This window comes from Rhinatrema bivittatum, chromosome 11 (genome assembly GCF_901001135.1).
Source record: "Rhinatrema bivittatum chromosome 11, aRhiBiv1.1, whole genome shotgun sequence".
In the NCBI taxonomy this organism is placed as follows: Eukaryota; Metazoa; Chordata; class Amphibia; order Gymnophiona; family Rhinatrematidae; genus Rhinatrema; species Rhinatrema bivittatum.
The window spans coordinates 80,366,369-80,388,459 of record NC_042625.1 but is presented as its reverse complement, the minus strand read 5'-3'; the positions used below and the strand labels follow the sequence as shown (position 1 = coordinate 80,388,459).

The following is a 22,091-nucleotide window of genomic DNA, read 5'->3' as shown; positions in this document are numbered from 1 at the left end:
TGTGCAAATAAATCTACTCCCGTGCGCACCTTTTAAAATCTACCCCTTAATTTGTAACCTATCATTAAAATCATCCAATGTACCTGAAGATTGGAAGATGGCCAATGTAACCCCTATATTAAAAAAGGGATCCGGGGTGATCTGGGCACTATAGACTGGTGAGCCTGACTTCAATGCCAGGAAAAATCATGGAAACTGTTATAAAGAATAAAATCACAAAACATTTAGATAGACATGGTTTGATGGGACACAGCCAGCATGGATTTACTCAAGGGAATTCTTGTCTCACAAATCTCCTAAATTTTTTTGAAGGGGTGAATAAAAATGTGGACAAAGGTGAACCGGTAAATATGGTGTATTTGGATTTTCAGAAGGCGTTCGACAAAGTTCCACATGAGAGCCTTCTAAGAAAACTAAAAAGTCATGGGATAGGAGGCGATGTCCTTTTGTGGATTGCAAGCTGGTTAAAAGACAGGAAACAGAGAGTAGGATTAAATGGTCATTTTTCACAGTGGAAAAAGGTAAACAGTGGAGTGCCTCAGGGACCTGTGCTTTTTAATATATTTATAAATGATCTAGAAAGGGATACGACGAGTGAGGTGATCAAATTTGCGGATGACACAAAATTATGCAGAGTAGTTAAATCTCAAGCAGATTGTGATGACTTGCAGGAAGACCTTGCAAGACTGGAAGATTAAGAAAATGCCATACTGGGTCAGACCAAGGGTCCATCAAGCCCAGCACCCTGCCTCCAGCAGTGGCCAATCCAGGCCACAAGAACCTGGCAAGCACCCAAAAACTAAGTCCATTCCATGTTACCATGCTAATGGCAGTGGCTATTCTCCAAGTGAATCCAATAGCAGGCAATGGACGTCTCCTCCAAGAACTCATCCAAATGGCTTCCAAATGGCAGATTAAATTTAATATGGACAAGTGCAAAGTGATGCATATAGGGAAGAATAACCCTTGCTGTGGTTACACAGTGTTAGGTTCTATTTTAGGAATTACCACCCAGGAAAGAGATCTAGGTGTCATAGTGGATAATACATTGAAATTGTCAGCCCAGTCTGCTGTGGCGATCAAAAAAGCAAACAGAATGTTAGGAATTATTAGGAAGGGAATGGTGAATAAAACGGAAAATGTCATAATGCCTCTGTATCGCTCCATGGTGAGACTGCACCTTGAATACTGTGTGCAGTTCTAGTCACCGCATCTCAAAAAGGATATATCTGCAGTGCAGAAAGTGCAGAGAAGGGTGACCAAAATGATAAGGGGCATGGAACGCCTGCCCTATGAGGAATGGCTAAGGAAGTTAGGGCTGTTCAGTTTGGAGAAGAGACGCTAAGGGGGAATATGATAGAGGTCTACAAAATCATGAATGGACTTGAACAAGTTAATGTAAATCAATTATTTACTCTCTCAGATAATAGAAGGACCAGAGGGCATTCCATGAAGTTTGCAAGTAGCTCATTTAAAACAAATCAAAGAAAATTATTTTTCACTCAGCTCATAGTTAAGCTCTGGAATTCATTGCCAGAAGATGTGGTTACAGCAGTCAGTGTAACAGGGTTTAAAAAAGGTTTGGATAAGTTCCTAGAGGAAAAATCCATAAACTGCTATTATGGTAATTAATAAGCATTAGTAGCTTGTGATTTATCTAATGTTTGGGTACTTGCCAGGTACTTGTGACTTGGATTGGCCACTGTTGGAAACAGGATGTTGGGCTTGATGGACCCTTGGTCTGACGCAGTATGGCAATTCTTATGTTCTTATGTTCCCATCTCCCATTTCCCCAGGGGGCAAATGCTGGAGAAGGTTGGGAGGCAGGTGGTAAGGTTCCTTCCAGTTTCTTAGAAATATCATTAGCACTCTATCTGCCACTGCTCTGGGAATCCTGATCTCACATCCCCCTGTTCCTTTGCTTTCTCGCTGATTTGACCTGGGGGGTGGGGGGTGTTCGCTATCTCTTTTCTGGTTTCAGGCAGCAGATTATCTTGAGGCACCTCTGTAAGGAATGCACATCCCTATTATCTTATTCCATCTTCTCTAGCTCATAGCATGCACCCATGGTTGGTACTATCTATCAACAATACTCCTTGGTTATCCTAAAACTCTTAAAACCGACGCACGTTATGATTCATGACTCACTTGTACTGCCTTCTCATTGCACTAGGTAGTGCTACTATGTGCAGTCCTCTGTCTAGCAAACAAGCAGTAGCACACTTATTTTATTTGCGATATTTTTCCAGAATGCTTTAAAACACATAAATTAACCATTGAAAAAAGCTCTCACATTATTGCCGTTTGTTAAATAGGCCCTTCTGATTGGCAGGTAAACCTCCCTACAGCAGCCATTAGGAAGAAAAGGTTGGCATCCCCTACATTGCACTGGGTTTCTAATAGTCCTTGGAGAGCTGCAGGCTTCACAAAGACCATACGACAACCTGCTAGATGACTAGGACGGAAGGGAAAAGAATAGTGTTTAAAGAGCCGCTTTATATTACAGTAAGACATGTGGCTGGAAAACATTTGAAACAGTTGACTTCATTCACCCAAGCCTGCTGGAGGCACTCCTCCTGTAGTCTTCTTCTGCCGGGTGTCACCACCTAGCTCGGTCTTGCTTGAGCTTGTCGTGGCTCTGGAATGTAGCTGAAGGCTCCGCTATTTACAAGGAAAGTGTAATGAAAAATTAATTAAGCTGCCTCCAAGCTCCCAGTCACTCAGAGTAATGGTAATAAAAGCTGGCTTAAATGCTAGAATCATGCAGTGAGGGAGAGCTATCAATTCAAACCTTGAGATATCCCAGAACAAAAATGTGTAACTCCAGGATGCCTCCGTTGGCAGCTGCCCATGCAGGCAGAGTATTGCTTGGTGGAGAGCGGAGAAGAGGCAAATGGGAATTAGAGCAGCAGGGCAACAAGCAGGCGAGCTCCGTAAAATGTGCTGAGCAAGAGCCCTTTGTGTTATGGGACTGCCGGGAGATGGAGACAGGTGTGCAGTGCCGGAGAACCTCGCACCCCTGCCCCCCCCCCCATCCCCTCTAACAGCACCGCGCTCAGGGCAAAAAAATCACACTCAGAAGGTAGCGAAGGCCTGCGGAATGAGCTGGGCTGGGAAGGAGAGCAGAGGGCCTCAGTCTGCATCTGCCTGCTTAGATCAGTGGTCCCCAACCCTGTCCTGGGGGCCCACCCCCCCAGTCGGGTTTTCAGGATATCCACAATGAATATGCATGAGAGAAAATTTGCATGCACTGCCTCCATAACATGCAAATTTTCTCTCATGCATATTCATTGTGGAGTTCCTGAAAACCCGACTGGCTGGTGGGCCCCCAGGACAGGGTTGGGGACCACTGGCTTAGATCATGTTCAAAGGCAGTCGCTTGTTTTCCTCTGATCTACTTTCACACCCCCCCCCCCCCCAACCAGAACGTTTTCTGCAGTGGCCAAAGCAGCCTGCTCTGAATTGCACTTTCTGTAATGTCTTACAAGAGACAGACATATATCACCCCTTCCAATGAGGAGCTGCTGCTAACACGTATGATGCGTTTAAAATGTGCCGATGCAGAGAGCTCTCCAGCCTCACTGATAGAACACCTTCTCTTCCATCCTTGCCTTCAGCTTCATTCCTCCTCCTGTTTACCTTTCTCCTACCACTTTTGTTCTCTCTTCAGTACATGTGGTGGGTTTGGCCTCTCTCTCTCCTGTTTTGTTGCTTATTTTCTTACAGATGGTCAGTTTCCCTTGAGGGATATGCCTTCTACCTTGTTGCAGAGCCCAAGAAAAAAAGACGATATCCTAGTAGGAAATCTCCACCTAGCACAACTGGTCGTTATAGGCAGAATAGAAAATATTGTAAATAATAAATAAATAAACCTGGCAATGTAGGCACAGCGGGAGCGTGAAGGTGCAACTCAATGTGCAAGAGGAGAAAGATCATTCGTCTCTGAGGTTAAGAAGGTGCCTGAGACACTAAAATGGATCATTAATCTCTGAAACACGGAGAGGGATTAGTAATCCCTGAGGCAGGGAGGTGTCTGATACCACGAGATGGATTATTAATCCCTGTGGTTGAGAAAGTGCCTGCAGCCAGAATATTTAGCAAGCTATTATCCCTCTCCTGATCTGTAATCTGCCGTCCCTAATTCTGAATAAGTAATTTATATCTTGTACAATTTTGTGAGATATTTTTCTTTTGCCTGTTTTCTCATGGGTGTCTGAGGGCATTAATTTTAGTGAAACACTTGAGGAGAATATGAGAAAGCTGAGGGGTTAGGAGAGGTGTTTGTGCAGTACAGAGAGGGTCAATATGAACTTCAAAAGCGCTTTGATATAGATTCTCTTTTTATTTTTAATTTTTTCCTTCATGTTTTCCTCTCTAAAATTACATTCTGCTCTATAGCTAGAAGTATCTACACACTCTCTCTACACTTTCCAGTGGGTGGGGCCAAGCTGCCTTATTACTCCTTTCCACGTGCAAGCCTCATCAGTACATCACACGATGGGGTAATTTTCAAAAGGACTTAGGCATACACATGCCCAATTGAAAAGTATATGCGAAACATGATTTCGTATGTGCATGAATGCGCAAGAAGCCTAACTTTCAAACCTATTCACAGTACAGCATTTTGCACGTGTTTTTATGCTAGTATTTTATGAACAGTATAGCGGGAGATGCAAAGTTTATAAAATACTGTGTATTCTGCTCTGAATGTACATGCGTATCTTTCAGTACACACAAGTATCTCCAATGCAAGAAAATGCATATTTTCTCTGTTTTATAAACAGTAAATTGCGGACCTCTGTTGGATACTATGCTTTGCGGAAGACCATGGGCCCGAAAGATGTGATGCGTGAATAGGATCGCTAGTTCAGGCGCCGAAGGCAGTTTGGGCAGCGGTACCAAATGAACCATTTTAGAAAAGCGATCCACGGTGACCCATATCACTGAATTACCCTCAGATGGCGGCAGGTCCACTACAAAATCCGTGGCGATGTGGGTCCACGGTTCAGTGGGTATGGGTAGTGGCTGTAGAAGGCCCCAAGGTCGGCCACTAGGAGGTTTCTGTCTTGCACAGACCGGACATGAATCTACATACAGGCGTACATCTTGTCGTATCTTGGGCCACCAGTAGTAGCGGTTAAGAAGATTGAGTGTCCTTTCTCTTCCGGCGTGACCCCCGGAGAGGGAATCGTGAGCCCAGGCGAGGACTCTCTTGCGATCTCTGCGAGAAACCACTACTCGCCCTAGAGCAGACACTGTGGTACTGGCGACTTGGATCTTGGCAGGATCAATGATGTGTTGAGGGGAATCTTCTCTTTCCTCCCGCACTTCGTAACGGGACAGGGCATCCGCCCGGACGTTCTTCGAGGCTGGACGATATTTCAAGACGAAATCGAACCGGTTAAAGAAAAGTGACCAACGTGCCTGTCTGGGATTAAGTCGCTGGGCTTGATTCAGGAACTCTAAATTTTTATGATCCGTGTAAATGGTTACAGGGTGACGAGACCCCTCCAGCCACTGTCTCCACTCTTCCAGCGCCAGTTTAATTGCTAGCAACTCCTTATCTCCTATTCCGTAGTTGCCTTCAGCTGGGGTAAACTTTTTGGAGAAGTAGGAGCAGGGTAGTAGGTGTCCGGAACTAGAGTTCTGAGATAGGACTGCCCCCACGGCTATATTAGAGGCGTCTACCTCGACAAAGAAAGGCCGTGTCGGGTCCGGATGTCGTAAACAGGTGTCCTGGAGGAATGCCTCTTTTAAGTCTTCAAAGGCTTTACAAGCCTCTTTAGGCCATACTCGAATGTCTGCGCCCTTCCTGGTCAGGGCGGTTAGTGGTGCCACCAATCGGGAATAGTGAGGAATAAAGTGTCTATAGAAGTTTGCAAACCCTAGGAAGCATTGCAGAGCCTTCAATCCCACCGGACGGGGCCATTTCCTGATGGCGGACACTTTGCTGGGATCCATACGAAATCCGGTTGCTGAGAAAATATACCCTAAAAAGGGCAAAGACTCTTGTTCAAAGAGACATTTCTCAAATTTTGCATATAAATGATGATCCCGCAAGATCTGGAGCACTTGTCGAACGTGTTGTCGGTGGGAGGTCAGGTCTGGAGAGTGAATGAGGACGTCATCCAAATACACAATTACGCATGTGTGCAGTAATTCCCGAAGAATCTCGTTCATTAAGTGTTGAAATACAGCGGGGGCATTGCACAGCCCGAATGGCATCACTAAATATTCATAATTCCCATCCCGGGTGTTGAAAGCAGTCTTCCATTCATCCCCGGGACGGATACGAACCAAATTGTAAGCCCCACGGAGGTCTAGTTTAGTGAAAACTCGGGCTCCTTGGAGTCTGTCTAATAATTCAGGAATTAAAGGAAGCGGGTAGCGATTCTTCCTAGTGATGGCATTGAGCCCATGGTAATCTATACACGGCCTCAAGGAACCATCCTTTTTTGCAACAAAAAAGAAACCCGCCCCTGCGGGAGACTTCGAAGGCCGGATGAACCCCTTAGCGAGGTTCTCAGTGATATAGTCCGACATAGCCCGGGTCTCGGGCTGAGACAAGGGATATACTCTTCCCCGAGGAGGAGTGGAGCCTGGAAGCAGTTCTATCGCACAATCAAAGGGGCGATGCTGTGGTAACAGTTCCGCCTTCTCTTTGGAAAAAACATCTGCGAAGTCTGCATACGGAGTCGGTAATAATGGACCGGTATGAGCCAGCGGAATCTGTTGCCCGTTCTTAGGTTGGATGCAGGAGCGGAAACATTTGGAACTCCACCGGGTAATTTGAAAGTCCTTCCAGCGGATTTCAGGGGAGTGTTGCTGGAGCCAGGGTAATCCAAGGACCACAGGATGTACCGATTTTTCCAGAATCAAAAATGAAATTGTCTCGGTGTGAAACAAGCCAGTCTGGAGGGTAAGTGGTGCGGTAATGGTGGTAATGCTGCCGGACAGGGGTGTACCCTGGATTGAAGTAACCCTTAAGGGGGGTTCCCGAAGTTGCGTGGCGAGCTGTAGCTGTTGCACCAAGTCCTTCGTAATAAAGTTCCCTCCAGCCCCAGAGTCGACGAGGGCTTGCGTCTGGAAAGAACCACCGGGATATTTCAAAGTTACCGGTACAGTACATTGAGGAGCTGCAATGAGACAGCCTAGGGAACACTCCTCTCTTATACCTAGGCGCGAGAGTTTTCCGCCCGTTCTTTGCACTGTGCGAGGAAGTGACCCTTACCGCCACAGTACAGGCACAGCCTCAGATCGCGACGGCGCTGCCTCTCTTCGGGTGACAAGGATGATCTCCCCAGCTGCATGGGTTCCTCAGTGGAGGTCTCAGCCGGAGCGTAGGTATCACGAGACCCCGAATTCGCTGGCCTGGTTGGCTCAGAAGACAAGGAGACCAATCGTCGAGGAGGACGCCCCTCCTTAGCTCTTTGTTGAAGGCGCCGATCAATGCGCCCTGCCAAATCGATGAGGGAGTCAAGGTCCTCCGGGAGGTCGCGGGCTGCCAACTCTTCCTTAATCCTGGCTGCTAAACCCTCCAGGAACACGCCTCGTAGAGCATCGTCTTGCCAGCCTACTTCCAGGGCGAGCGTGCGAAACTCCAAAGCGTAATCTGCAAGGGTCCGTGTTCCCTGCCGGAGCTGGAGCAGCTCTGAGGTCGCAGAAGTCTGACGTGCAGGTTCATCAAAGGCTGACTTGAAATCCTTCACGAATCGGTTCAAATCACTCAACGCCGGATCATTCTTCTCCCACATAGGAGATGCCCAATTCAGTGCCCGCCCATCTAGCAGCGAAAAGATATAAGCCACCTTGACGCCATCCGATGGGAACTGATTGGGCAGGAGAGCAAATCGCACAAAGCATTGGTTTAAAAAACCGCGGCAAGCCTTGGAATCCCCAGAGTAACGGGATGGAGCCGGAAGCTGCATAGGCGAATGGAGTGTCACCACTGGTACCGGTGCGGGTGCAGGTACAGGAACTGGTGCGTGAGGTTCGGCATCCATGCGCGCAGCCAACCATTCCACGGTGGCCGCCAAGGAGTCTAACACCTGTTGTTGTTGAACCAGACGCTGGGCCAGGCCCGGGATGGCCTGTAGGCCGGCGAGGTCTGCCGGATCCATGGCCTTGCAAACTGTTAGGATCAGGAAGTGGATCCTTAGGCCGACCGTCGTTGGGAAGCGGTCGGGAGGCAGATACGCACAGCCGAAGACCAATCTTCACCTGGAAACCCGTGACGCCCCCAGAGGAGCTGTAAACGCCCGGGTCGCTAGGACTTAGGTGACTTCGCCCTGGAAGTCCGAGGTACCCTCAGGAGGAGCCCGTAGGGACCTGGACCGCTGGGACTTAGGAGAGAGGCTGGCGTGGAAGAAATCCCGGACCGGAACTGGAACAGAACTAGAGGCAGAAGAAAGGGTGAAGACGAACCGTGGACAAGGCAGGCAGCTGGAGTCAGAAGCGAGAAGACAATCCGTGGTCGAGGCAGACAGCAGGGATCAGAAGCGAGAAGACAATCCGTGGTCGAGGCAGGCAGCAGGAATCAGAAGCGAGAAGACAATCCGTGGTCGAGGCAGGCAGCAGGAATCAGATACAGGAACGCTGAAACTGGCAAGCAGGAACAGGGGCACCTGGAACAGCAACTAATCCTCAATGAGTGACCGCGTTGCAAGGCAAAGCAGGAAGGGCTGGTGCCGACTTAAATTCCCCGCCGGTGCTGACGTCAGCCAGGGGGCGGTTCAGCACATCCGGGTGCTGGACCGTCAAAAGCCCGACCCTCGCGCGCGCGCGTTCCCCTTCGAGGGAGGAGTCATCCGCAGGGCTCGGCGGCGTTGTCGGTGTCTCCCACGAGGCCGTCGCCATGCGGCCAGGCCGGCCCCGGATCCCGCGGCTCGCGGCAGGACCCCGGACCCCGCTGAGGAGGTACGGTCCCGGCGGCGACCGGGACCGTAACAAGATGAAAGAAAGAAGGAACAGATAGACAAAAAAAAAAAAAAAGCAAGGAGAAGAAAATAAGATATGGAGATGTAGAGAGGAATTCAGTCTACTGATGATCTGGATTAAGGAGAGATGTGTTCTTACAAGTCTGGAAGTACCCAACCTTGTTCTGTGGTCTCTGCACTGTCTCTGCCCCTGGACACCCTGTACCTTTTAAGACCCTTTACAGATGTGGTTTTCATTCTTCTGTCCCCCTCCCCCCCCTTGCCAAATTATGGGGGAAATTTATCTCCAGCATATAACAGTGAGAAGACAGAGACAGAAGACAGGAGGCTAAATCAAACCATCAAACCTAGAATATAATACCTGGGCAGGATGGTTATCAGCAGAAGGATAAATCAGCAAATGCAAATGGATGTGGGTAAGGCAATTATTGTCTGCTCACATCAGATCCAGTGACAGACACGTTTTACTTGCCCCAGCATTTCTGCAGTTTCCGGACCACCTGCCAGAACTCAGTGCACACAGTAGAAAGAGAATACTGTTTATCAAGTCAAGAATTAATGCCGACGTGTCTATGTGTGTCTGGTTCATTTTTCGGGGGGGGGAGAAGGGGGTAAAGCAGATCCTGTGCTAGGAATAAGCAGACTAAGCAAGTTCAAGGAGGCCCCCCCACCCCAAAACTGATTTATAATTATTATTTCCCCCACTGAGACTTCTGCTCCTTCATCCTTCCCTCCACCTAACTAAGGGCTTTCAATAAGACGGGTGCGAAGGATGCTCTCAATCATGAGTACTTGTGCATGCTATAAAATAAATCCGGCTTGTGTATGTGTGCATGCGAGCGCAGCAGGGAAATTGATCTGAGACGCGCAAGCGAAGGAATTTTATAGCAGGCGCATATCCAGGCCCTGACCAGTTTAACCAGTTCATCCACCAGTTTGCCCAGTCTACAGCTAGGTCCTCAAGCCCACTCTGGTTCTTTAGCCTGCACTCCCCTCCAGTTACCCAGACCCTTCAAGCACTTCAGATGAGGCTAGAAACTGTTTTATTCTGACTTGCACCTCAAGCTATAGCAGAAGTAAAATTGCGCTGAAATGGGCCTGGATGCGTAGCTGCATGCACGCATATCTCTTGGCCTCACCACGGAATTTCCATGCCTCACTCACATTCCACCCCTTTTTTTCCCCGATACAAGATATTTGCGCATTGGTACTTGTGCGTGCATGTGGACGGTTTATAAAATCAGATGGATCAGTGCATGTGCTAGATGCACGCTCATCTCTCGGATTTGGCATGCGTATGGCTTTTAAAATTCATCTTAAAGCTAGCACTGTACCTAGAGGGATAAAGGTGGCTTACAAAGGTGTAATGCACATTTCTAGTACCAGATTTTTGCAGGTTGTGATACTATAGCCCAACAGCTGGAGGGATGTGCAAACTCAATGTACAGGGAAGGAGTCTTCTGCTTGCATTGAGCATTTGTCACCTGTTTCCAACCCAAGAATGCCAACACAATAGGAGGGTTACTTGACTATCCATATAACCATTCTGGGGCCAGTTCCTTGATCCCATACAACTACCAACACTGGATCATGAAGTTTCTGGATTCAGATGTGAAGCATCCCATTTGCCGGCGCACGCACGTAAGCGCGCCAATTTTATAACATATGTGCATATATGCGGACATGTTATAAAATTGGCTATCCGTGCGTACACGTGCACACGTTTTTATATTGATGCATGCATGTGTGCACAAATACCGTCTCGAGCGTGTAAGTGGGGGAATTTTAGTAGGTACGCGTGGTGACGGAATAGGCCTTTTTCAAAGTTTGCTCCCAGTTCATCCCAGTAAAGGAGAGGACTTCCTAAACCCCCTAGCTAACTTGCCTCCCTTTCACCCTTTTACCTCCAACCCTTAAAACCCCGCTGATTAGCGTATTTTTTTTTGTTATATGATTTACATGCCGTCCATAGCAGAAGTACATTTTTGCAGCAGGGGACCCCAGCTGGATTCATGCTACAGACCCGGCCCGCCCATGCTCATGCTCTACCCAGACTACTCCCCTTTTGGTGAGAAAAACTTGATTGCGTGTATCCGCGCTGGTTTTAAAATCCATGCGGCGCACGCCAGGCCGAGTCAGGCACATATCTTCTGGCTTTGGCACGAATAGAGCTTTTAAAATTCAGCCATATAAGTATATTTACTAAGCCGTGTTAAGCATTTATTGCACGAAAATGCTTTATTGTGTGAGAAACACCTATCGTGGCAATATCATGCAATATTTCACCCAAAATAACATGGGTATGTTAATGAACTACTTTGCATGGATAAGCTTTGCAAATGCATGCAAAGCAGCTCATTATTAGGCGATTTTATGTAAATACAATAATGTGGCAGCCTTCAAAAAGTGCAAGCTGTGTTATTTTTCTGAAAGTTAACTGCAACCCAGGAGTTATAGCTAAATTTTCCCGAGAGCATCTGGACACTAACGTGCATCCCGATGCTCCCAGTATGCATCTTAAAGAGCCACAACATTCCTAAAGACGCCTACAAACATGTAAAAGACCCCACCCAGGTATCTTGAAAGTTGCCGTGCGACTTCTACATTTAGGGGTAGATTTTCAAAGGATTATGCGTGTAACTTTCGCACGTAACCCCGAAAACCTGCCCCTGCGCGCACCGAGCCTATTTTGCATAAGCTCAGCGGCGCACGCAAGCCCCGGGACGCGCGTATGTCTTGGGGCTTTGAAAAAGGGGCGGAAAGGGGGTGAGGTCGTGGGCCTGGTGCCAATCCGGGGGCAGTCTGGGGGCGGGACCGAGGCCTCCGGCACAGCGGCCGTGCTGGACGTTTGCGTGCCGGCAGCTGGCTGGTGCGCATAAGTTACGCCGGCTGCACACGCATGTTATAAAATCGGGTGTAGGTTTGAATATCTGGCCCATAATTTTCTGACTTTTATCACTTACAGGGCCTGTAGAGGCAGCAGGGCTCTCTCAAGACACCCAGGTGGATCTTTTACACAATGAGGAGGAGGTCATAGGACCATTGTGGCCCTTTAGAAAAATGGCGGCACCTACGCAAATTTTATTGATTTTTCCTGTGGTAACTTTTTCCCTCTGAATTTTTCTGCAGGTGGAAATATTGCAGTTTCCAAAGCTGTGGTACCCAATACTCAGTACCGCAGTACTGGAAGCCTCCGCTGTATTTTTCTACTATGTGGAAAAATCTCACAGGATTAGTAAATGACTCCCTTAGGCTGTATGACCTACCAACTGTACTTGAATTTGTAACTACCCTTCAACTCATATTTGTAAAGGTGAGAAATCACATGCAATCCAAAGCCAAACCGAGAACCTGAATTACACTGATCAAGCTCTCTCGACCTTCACTGTTTCGACTGGTTTCTGGGAAGCTCTTGCAAACACTCCTGCTTCTTTATGTCTCCAACTAGAGGTAACTCTTTAGAGATCAGCTTCTGTAGCTTTTTCACTCTCGGATGCCTGTAAGCCACGTCTTACTCTGCATTGGAAAATTTCTCCAACAAAGAAAAGAAACAGCTATGAGACCATTATGGCCCCTGGACATGATATAAGTGGCTGAATTTGAAAATCTTTGGGTTTATTCTTTTTGTTTTTGCTCATCCTCATGACTTTGGAGACACTATACTGTCACGCCATACCATGAATTTATCATCGGTGGAAGATACATTTCTAAATGCTTTTGAGTGCTTGAATACCCAAGGCCCATTTAGATACACCAAGCATCGCCTTTCTGGATATTTTGATTACAAAAGCGGGAAAGAGATTTGTCACTTCATGATACAAGCAGCCCACAAATAAAAGTAACTCACTCCACTATGACAGTGACCATCCTAAAGCCTTGAGGGGCAATATCCCCTTTGGCAAATCTTTAAGGTTGAGAAGGCTTTACTCATCAAAATGATTGCAAAGCAACTGCAAAAGAAATGTCAGAGAAACGTATGTAGAAAGGTTATTCATCTAAAGTCATCAACACTGCTTTCAAGTGTATATTATATATTAATTAGGGCCTTTTATTTATTCAAAAGAATAAAACACAGACAGAGGGGATAACTTCTATGCATTCATATTCTAAAAATAAACAACAGCCCTATCTCCGCTTTTATCTCCCACAAACATAATCTTTATTGTATGTAATATAAATTTATGAAAGGTCTGGTACAGCCACCATTGCCTTTAGACAGTTTTAATTATTTGCCTCAAGTCCACATTTTTATTAATTTTCAATATGTTGTGCTTCAAAATGCAAATTAATTATGTGCTTCAAAAGCAAATGAATAAACATTTTTTGTTTCCCAAATCCAACAGTGAGGAAAAGAACAAAGGATTTCTGTCTGTAGCCAAATCGGCAACAGTGGACAGATCCATGGTATGATTGCACCTGATTAAGTGCAGTTCTGGTTGTCCCATCTCAAAAAAAAATAAAAAAATAGAGAAGAACTAGAAAAGAAAAAGAGAAGGGCAACAAAACGGATAAAGGGGATTGAATGGCTCCTTGTATGAAGAAAGGCAAGTTACGGTTCTTCATCGTCGGGAAGGATACGACAGAAGTTTATAAAATCATGAGTGGGGTGGAACAGTAAATAGGGAACAGATGATTACCCTTTCAAAAAGCAGTAAGAGTAGCAGACACTCCAATAAACTAGCAGGTAGCAGATTTAAAACAAAACTGGAGAAAGTATTCTTTCATGTGCACAATTAAGCTGTGGAATATGTTGCCAGATGTGGTCAAGGCATCTTGTGTGGTGGGGTTTAAAAGGGATTTGGACAAGTTCCTGGAGGAAAAGTCCACAAACCATTATTAGCCAGGTGGAGAAAGCCACCGCTTTTAATACCTGGGAGTGAGCAACAAAGAATGGATCTACGCTTTGGGATGCGCTGGGTACTTATGGCCTGGCATTAGATTGGCCACTGTTGGAGACAGGATGCTAGCCTTGATGGACCTTTGCACTGACTCAGCAAGACACATCTTATGTTCTTAGCGAAAATATTTCCTTCCTGACTCGAAATATGGCAACCGGCTGAGAACTATGGAGTCATACTTTGCCCTAGCAGGTAGCTATAGCATCAAATCCACCACTGTCCATCTATTTTTATTTATTTATTTTCCGCTTTGCAGGCACTTCAAAGTGGATTACATTCAAGTTCTGTAGGTATCGTTTTCTTTCAAAACCTTGCCCAGTTTGCTTTAGAATTGGTTTAGGGTTATAGCTACTTTTATTGGCAAAATGTCCCATAGTTTTGCCATTCTTTAAATAAAACACCGCTTCCTTTGATGATGACATGTATTATCCCATACTCTTGGAAGACGCCCCTTGTTTCCACAGACTGGACTCCTGTATTTGTTTCTGGCGATCGTTCATCATTCTACGTGTTCTTTTAACCTTAATTGCCTCCATGATGTCTCTGATTTTCCCAAACCTGAAACCTCACCCTCTTTTTCCTTCTATTCTTACATCTCTTGTCCCTGCCGACTCCTTGACATTCATTGTATAGCAGCAAGGACGTGCTGGAGGGAACTTCTGGGATCCGTCAGGAGTCCCCGGTTCAATTATTATTTTAAATCTGAGTGAATCACCGAGTGAAGCAGAACTGGCAAGGGCACCTCAATCAAACACTGGCAGGGCATTGCTTTATAGCAGCTGTTTCTTTTTTTCTCCTTGCAATCTACAAAGTCCCTTCCTTATTCCTGATCCATCTAAGTAACGTAACCCTCTCCTGATTGTTTTCTGTGTCCGGCTACCAGTACGACTTGTTTCTATAACCCTACTAGATGTACATAGCATTGTATAGATACACATATGGGACAGTTTCTATTCTGTGGAATTTGCAATTTTGTCAAGGCACTGAGACAAGGCAAATGAGAGGCTTCAGAAAATGTATTAGAATAATAAACATAGTTAAAATCGGCAAAGTTATGATGGGGGAAGAGCCACAGTTTAAGATCTGAAAGCAAAAGAAAGAATAGACTCCATTCTCATCTTTTCATACCTTTTTCTCGTTTCCCCTCAAATCCCTACTCCCCCCAACACTCATTCAGAGATGACCCATTAAATCTGAAGTGACTTAGTCATCCCTAACGTTCTCTATTACTAGCTGAACAAGGTGACTGCTAAGTGAGTCTTCACAGCCTCCCAACCTGCCCCAGTCACTTATAAAAATACACACTCTGAAAATGTCGATAAAATGCCTGTCATTTCAGCAAGTGCAGAAGGCTGGGTTGAACAACATACTACAAGCTTTTTATCCAGTGCTGCCTGGGAGTGCTTCTCTCACCACTGACCTGCCATGCCTACTTCTGACCTGCAGTGGCTTTGACTCAGGAACTAAACGCAAAGTAAATCCAATTTTAAAAAAGGGGGTTTAAAGAAAAGCTTTTCCCTTCTCCCCCATTACGAGAGGGTGCAGAAAGAAAGGGAAGATCGAGCCTCTGCACGTAAGAAAGGATTTGTTCCTTCTCCCAGAAAGGCGCTGCTCCATGTGCACTGTATCCCTGAAGGTCAGAGGGAAGGATAAATAATGCCTGCACGTGATCCTGTGAAATGTCGGAAATTGCCAGGACTTGGAAGGTGTATTGCCAAAGAGCACTGAGCACTCCTGGAAGTGGTATTGGGGGTTCAACAGGGGACACACTTTCCTCTGAGCTAGCACCGATCCAATGCCCTAGCATGGTATTAGGGGGCACTATACTGCTAAGGGCGGTGTCTTTCAAGTGAAACACTAAACATAGGTCATGTCTACTCTGTGGACCTTAAAGACACCAAAGCACTGTTTGTAAGAACAGGGATGTTAATCTTGGTATTGTGGCTAAACTCCAACAACCCTGTAGGTAGGTGGCCTTTGAAAATCCACCCATTTATCTTAATGAATTTCTCTCTATTAAAGGTCAAAGGAACCAAGGTAGACTCAGCAAAACTGATCTTTGCCTTTTCTATAAATTCTCTTGATTCAGGTGTGCTGCAGATGGACCAACTGTTTGTGATCCTGTATCCAGCCCATTATTCACAGTCTTAGGGACGAGTTTTATTCTGATCATGATGTTGGCTTGGCCAGAATATCATCTAGGTGATTTTCTGAGATCAAATAAATCCAGACCCAGTTCATGGTCTTCTTTATTGTGACATGAAATTGTGACAAAGGGCCATGGGAAATCCTCCCATCTCTACAGTGTATGGCATTGGGCAAGCAAGTACTATGGAAATGAAATCAGAACTATATAAATGCACAAATATCCAAACCGGGTTATTGATTAGAAATGTACAAAAAGTAGATTTCTTCTTGATTAACTGTGACAGAATTCAAGCATTCTTAGGATGGATGCTGAGAGTAGCATCGATAGAGATGGGTATCATGTCCGCCTCTCTGGCCATACTGAAATCCTACCCAAAAAAAGCCTACCTTTTTGAAGTTGCCTTTTAAATCATAAACCCCAGAGGTTCTTCAGCATAACCATGTTTGCTGTAATAAAACATTTCCTGAAGTCTATTTGTCTTGCCTGTGTGTTTCGCCTAGACTGTAAGTTTCCCATAGCAGGGACCATTTCTGATGTGTATCAGATAGAGAAAAAAAAATCAAACAGATCAATCAGGGATTGGAAGACCTTGGCTTATGAACGAATGCTAACAAACATTTAAACTAATTAAAAACTGAGGTACTTATGGTAGGTAAAGATCTGCCATCAAATGTTGAAACTGCATTGAAAATTGATGTTGTGGACCTTCAACTAAAGAACTCGGATGAGTCTTGAATGATAAAAAACTGACCATCAAAAACCATCTCTCTGATATAATAAGGAATATAAAGCTCACTCAGATCCTTGAGGCAGATGCTACCATTCTCGTACATGGATGACATGAAAAGCCTGACGCAGGTGCTGAATACTGCATGGAAATTACTGCATTGAAATATTATTTATCTTAATAATCATTTATTTATTTTATGCTTTTCCAATTATTAAACCTCAAAAGCATATTTCAGCCTGTTTAGGTCTACATTCAAGTACATGAGGTAGGCACAGTAGATAACAGCTACGTTCAAAGTACAAGCATTCAAGATAAAGAATTTTGGATTACCTTCAATTATTTATCCTGGTCTCCTGCAGATTGCAATTAATGATTGGCTATGAGAATGATCTTGGCCAAGAAATGGTCTGAGCAACTCTCTCCATATTCTCAGATACCAGATTGACAGCCAATGATTTGGCACTCCCAGTTAGGAGTTGCCTTGTTTATCCTCACTATATCATAGTGATCTACTAATGAGATATGTTTCAGCCTGGTTATTGCGATCAACTAAAAATGGTCTTCTGCAAACTCCAGCCTTAAAACAGGACAAACTGGGCTACACTGAGGTAACTTGCACAGAGCAGCAGTTATCCTAGTATCACGGCATAAAACAGCAGTGATAAGAACATAAGAAAATAAGAAATTGCCATGCTGGGTCAGACCAAAGGTCCATCAAGCTCAGCATCCTGTTTCCAACAGAGGCCAAACCATGCCACAAGTACCTGGCAAGTACCCAAACACTAAGTAAATCCCATGCTACTGATGTCAGTAATAGCAGAGGCCATTCCCTAAGTCAACTTGAATAATAGCAATTAATGGACTTCTCCTCCAAGAACTTATCCAAACCTTTTTTAAACCCAGCTACACTAACTGCCCTAACCACATCCTCTGGCAACAAATTCCAGAGCTTTATTGTGCGTTGAGTGAAAAAGAATGTTCTCCGATTAGTCTTAAATGTGCCCCATGCTAACTTCATAGAGTGCCCCCTAGTCCTTCTATTATTCGAAAGTGTAAATAACCGATTCACATCTACTCGTTCAAGACCTCATTATTTTAAAGTCCTCTATCATATCCCCCCTCAGCCCTCTCTTCTCCAAGCTGAACAGTCCTAACCTCTTTAGTCTTTCCTCATAGGGGAGCTGTTCCATTCCCTTTATCATTTTGGTTGCCCTTCTCTGTACCTTCTCCATTGCAACTATATCTTTTTTGAGATGTGGCGACCAGAATTGTACACAGTATTCAAGGTGCGGTCTCACCATGGAGCAATACAGAGGCATTATGACATTTTCCATTTTGTTAACCATTCCCTTCTTAATAATTCCTAACATCCTGTTTGCTTTTTTTTGACTGCTGCAGCACACTGAGCTGACAATATGTTATGTTAATTTACATTTCTAAACCAGCTTATTTGTACCAAAGTAAAACCCAAAGCTGTTTACAAAGGAAAAATAGTACAATTATAATATACATTAAGAAACTAATACATCAGTCAAATAAATATAAAACAGTTAATATATCAAAACCACATCAGTATATCAAATTGGAAACAACCTAAACTTGTATTTACTTCCTAGAAGGCATGGGGTAACTTGCCGGGAGCAGCAATTACAACTCTAAATGACACATGGAGAGAGGGAGCGACAGGTTCCATGTAGTAATTTGTATGTGCATCTATCCAAAGTGGACAAATCACTACTGGGCAGGTTGGATGGGCTATATTTATTTAATTTTATTTAAAGAATTTATATACCGGGGTTCCTGTATAGTATACATATCACCCCGGCAGATAAAGACCATATGGTCTTTATCTGCCATCATTTACTATATTCCTATGTTAGGCATTCGTTCTTTTGTGTTTTCCTGCTTTTCCCCAACTGCCCGGAATTCACGACCATTAAACATTCACTTTTACCCCCATTATCTTACAATAAATCCTAATAAACCCTAATCCATTATCTTACAATAAATCAGACTTTGCCCTTACAATGGTAATTAATATCCCTACCTCATAAGGGCTATTCATCATTGCTTTAAGCACAATGACTGGCATTGATTTTCTCCAATTAAACCCCTGCTTCTTTTCTACGATCCAAGTTATATTACTCCCCTGTTTTATTGTAACTGCATTCCTTAGCCTCCTCTTGTTTAATGTTTTATTACTACTATTATTATCATTATTCTATTATTACTAAGATCAATGTTATTTGTTGCCTCTTGTTCCTTATCCACTTGTTAATTGTAAACCGACATGATGCAATATTTATTGTGAATGCCGGTATAGAAAAACTTAAAATAAATAAATAAATAAATAAATAAATAAATAAAATGTCAAAATTCAAACAAATGATGATAATAACAATAACAACTCTTTGCTCCAGTGGTATAAAGGGTTCAGCTTACAGCTTTAGTGCCAGTTTTCAGTTTTTGCTAACTAGACTAGAACATATTACCAATTTTAGGGGCTAACCACACCCTCTCCATCTCCCCAGTTCAACACAATATTTACTACCTTCTCTCTCTCCAGCCTAATCCCAGCACTCTCTCTTCCACATTCCCCACAGCCTGACCCCAGCAAACTCATCCTCACTTCCTCTCCCGGCCACCCACAGCACTCTTACTCCATCCACACCCCAGGCCATCCTCAGCACTCAACCACCTGTCCCCAAGCCCAACCTAAACATTATCTCCTTTTCCCCTATCATAAATGTGAGGCTGCTGCTTAGAATCTCTATGGCTTTCATAAGCCGTTACGTCTGACTCCTTGTGCCCACATAGATGTGAAGCCATGCAACTTGGCAAATAGCATACTAAACAGTTTAGAATATAAGAACACAAGAAATTGCCATACTGGGTCAGACCGAGGGTCCATCAAGCCCAGTATCCTGTTTCCAGCAGTGGCCAATCCAGGTTACAAGTAACTGGCAAGAACCCAAACATTAAATAGATCCTATGCTTCTAATGCCGGTAATAGCAGTGGCTATTCCCTAAAGGGTAGATTTTCAAAGGGTTATGCGCGTAAGATACGCGCGTAACCCCCGAAAAGCTGCCCCTTCCACCCCCTGCGCGTGCCAAGCCTATCTTGCATAGGCTCGGCGGCGCACGCAAGCCCCAGGATGCGCGTAAGTCCCAGGGCTTTCCTGGGGGACATGTCAGGGGTGTGTCGGGGGCGTGTCGCGGCCAGGGCGTCATCGGGGTCGTTCCGGGGCGGGGCCGCATGCGTGGTTCCGGCCCAGGGGCGTTCTGGGGGCGTGGCCGCGGCCTCCAGACCAGCCCCCGGACCGGAACATGGCGCGCCGGCGCCCGCAAGTTACGCCTGCCTCAGGCGTAACTTGTAAAATAAAGGTAGGGGGGGGAATTAGTTAGGGCTGGGGGGGTGGGTTAGATAGGGGAAGGGAGGGGAAGGTGAGGGAACGGAGGATGGCTGCGCGGCTCGGCGCGCGCAGGCTGCCGATTTTGCAGCGCGTGCATGTTATAAAATCAGGAGTAGATTTGTTCGCGCCAGGTTGCACGAACAAATCTACTCCCGCGTGCACCTTTTAAAATCTACCCCTAAGTCGCTTGATTAATAGCAGTTTATGGACTTCTCTAAGAACTTGTCCAAACCTTTTTTAAATCCAGCTACGCTATCTTAATCACATTCACCAGCAATGAATTCCAGAGCCTAATTGTGCATTTTTTACTGCAGCCGCACACTGAGCTGGGGATTTCAATGTATTGTCCACTAAGGCATCTAGATCTTTCATTATGTAACTACAGAGTGGGTTACTTTTCCCTATGTGCATCACCTTGCATCACATTAAATTTTGTCTGCCACTTGGATGCCCATCTTCCAGTCTAACAAGGTCCTCTTGCAATTTATCATAATCTGCTTGTGATTTAACTCTGAATAATTTTGTGTCATTTCCAAATCTGATCACCTCATTCGTTCCCTTTTCCAGATCATTTATAAATATATTAAAAAGCACCGTCCCAGTAGAGATCACTTTCACTGTTTACCTTTTTTCCCACTGAGAAAACTATTAGTTTAGATTAGTGTATAACACCAAACGATTTGAACATATTTCACCTGTTCTGCTTCACTTAAAATGGTTATCAATCTCGGAATGTATTTGTTACAAAATTGCGATGACTGTGTATAAATTACTGAATCCAGAATCTCCCCCCTAGAAGAATGCTCTTCTCAGAATCTACCAACCTACTCGGCAATTAAGATCATCACAACGTGGTCTACTGGAATTCCCTTCTGTCCGTCATGCCCATCTCGCGTTTACACAAGAAACTGCTTTCTCTGAAGCAGCTCCCTCGACCTGGAACACTTTACCTTTCGAGGTACGAATTCAGGAAAACCTTAAGAAATTCAGGCTTTCCCTAAAAAGCTTCCTCTTTCAATGCTCATGATGTAAGGGTTGAATCTCTAATGCTGGCAGTTCTATGATATATTTGAGTCTGATGTTGTTGTATGTGATATTATTGTTGTTTTGTTTTTGATATAATTTTATGGATGTTCCATTGTAAATCGCTTGTGTTGTGTTTAGCGATTAATAAATTTTAATAAATGAAATGAAATGAACTATTTAATCCTACTCTCTGTTTCCTGTCTTTTAACCAATCTGCAATCTACGTCACCTCCTATCCCATGACTTTTTAATTTTCTTAGGAGTTTCTCATGGGGGACTTTGTCAAATGTCTTCTGAAACTCCAAATACACTACATTCTCTGGTTCACCTTTATTCACATGTTTATTAACCCCTTCAAAAAACTGTAGCAGATTGGTGAGGCAAGACTTCCCTTTTGTAAATCCATACTAGCTGTGTCTCATTAAACCATGTCTATCTATGTTTTGTTATTTTGTTCTTTATAGTTTCCACACTTTTTCCTGTCACTGAAGTTCAGCACACACAAAATTGTTTTAGCTCATGCTATTTGATTTATAATATGCATATTTTACAAACAGTGCAAGCTATCTGCAAAGTTTACACGTTGTAAAGCAAATAACATGGGCACTGCAGAAACAGCAAGTCCCGACAATTTCTCACCCTTTCTATGGATTAGGGTTGCCAACTTTGAACCATCAAATTTCCAAACTTTTGGAGATACTGTTTAATATTTTTGCTGGTAGGGTTTATGCACATGCAACTTTTATTGCCATGCTTCACCATTAGAAAAACACAGAAACATTGAACATAACATGTTACTCCTATATCCATCTTTTTTTGGAACTTCTTTATTCTAAAAATGGTTTGGTTTTACCATCCTAGGTGCCAAACTTCTGTTTTATAAAATTTTTAATCCTCTGGTTAAATTTGGACTGAACTCTATGTTACAAAAAATAAATG

The 22,091-nt window shown here is 44.5% G+C and overlaps 1 long non-coding RNA gene across 1 annotated transcript in view; it reads left to right on the top strand.

The window, feature by feature from the left end:
- LOC115073166 overlaps positions 1-21,210 on the top strand; it is a 44,594-nt gene extending 23,384 nt beyond the window's left edge. The window contains exon 3 of the long non-coding RNA XR_003851941.1: positions 20,923-21,210. This is a non-coding gene — a long non-coding RNA (uncharacterized LOC115073166). The remainder of the gene's footprint in view (positions 1-20,922) is intronic.
- Positions 21,211-22,091: the final 881 nt, after the last annotated feature.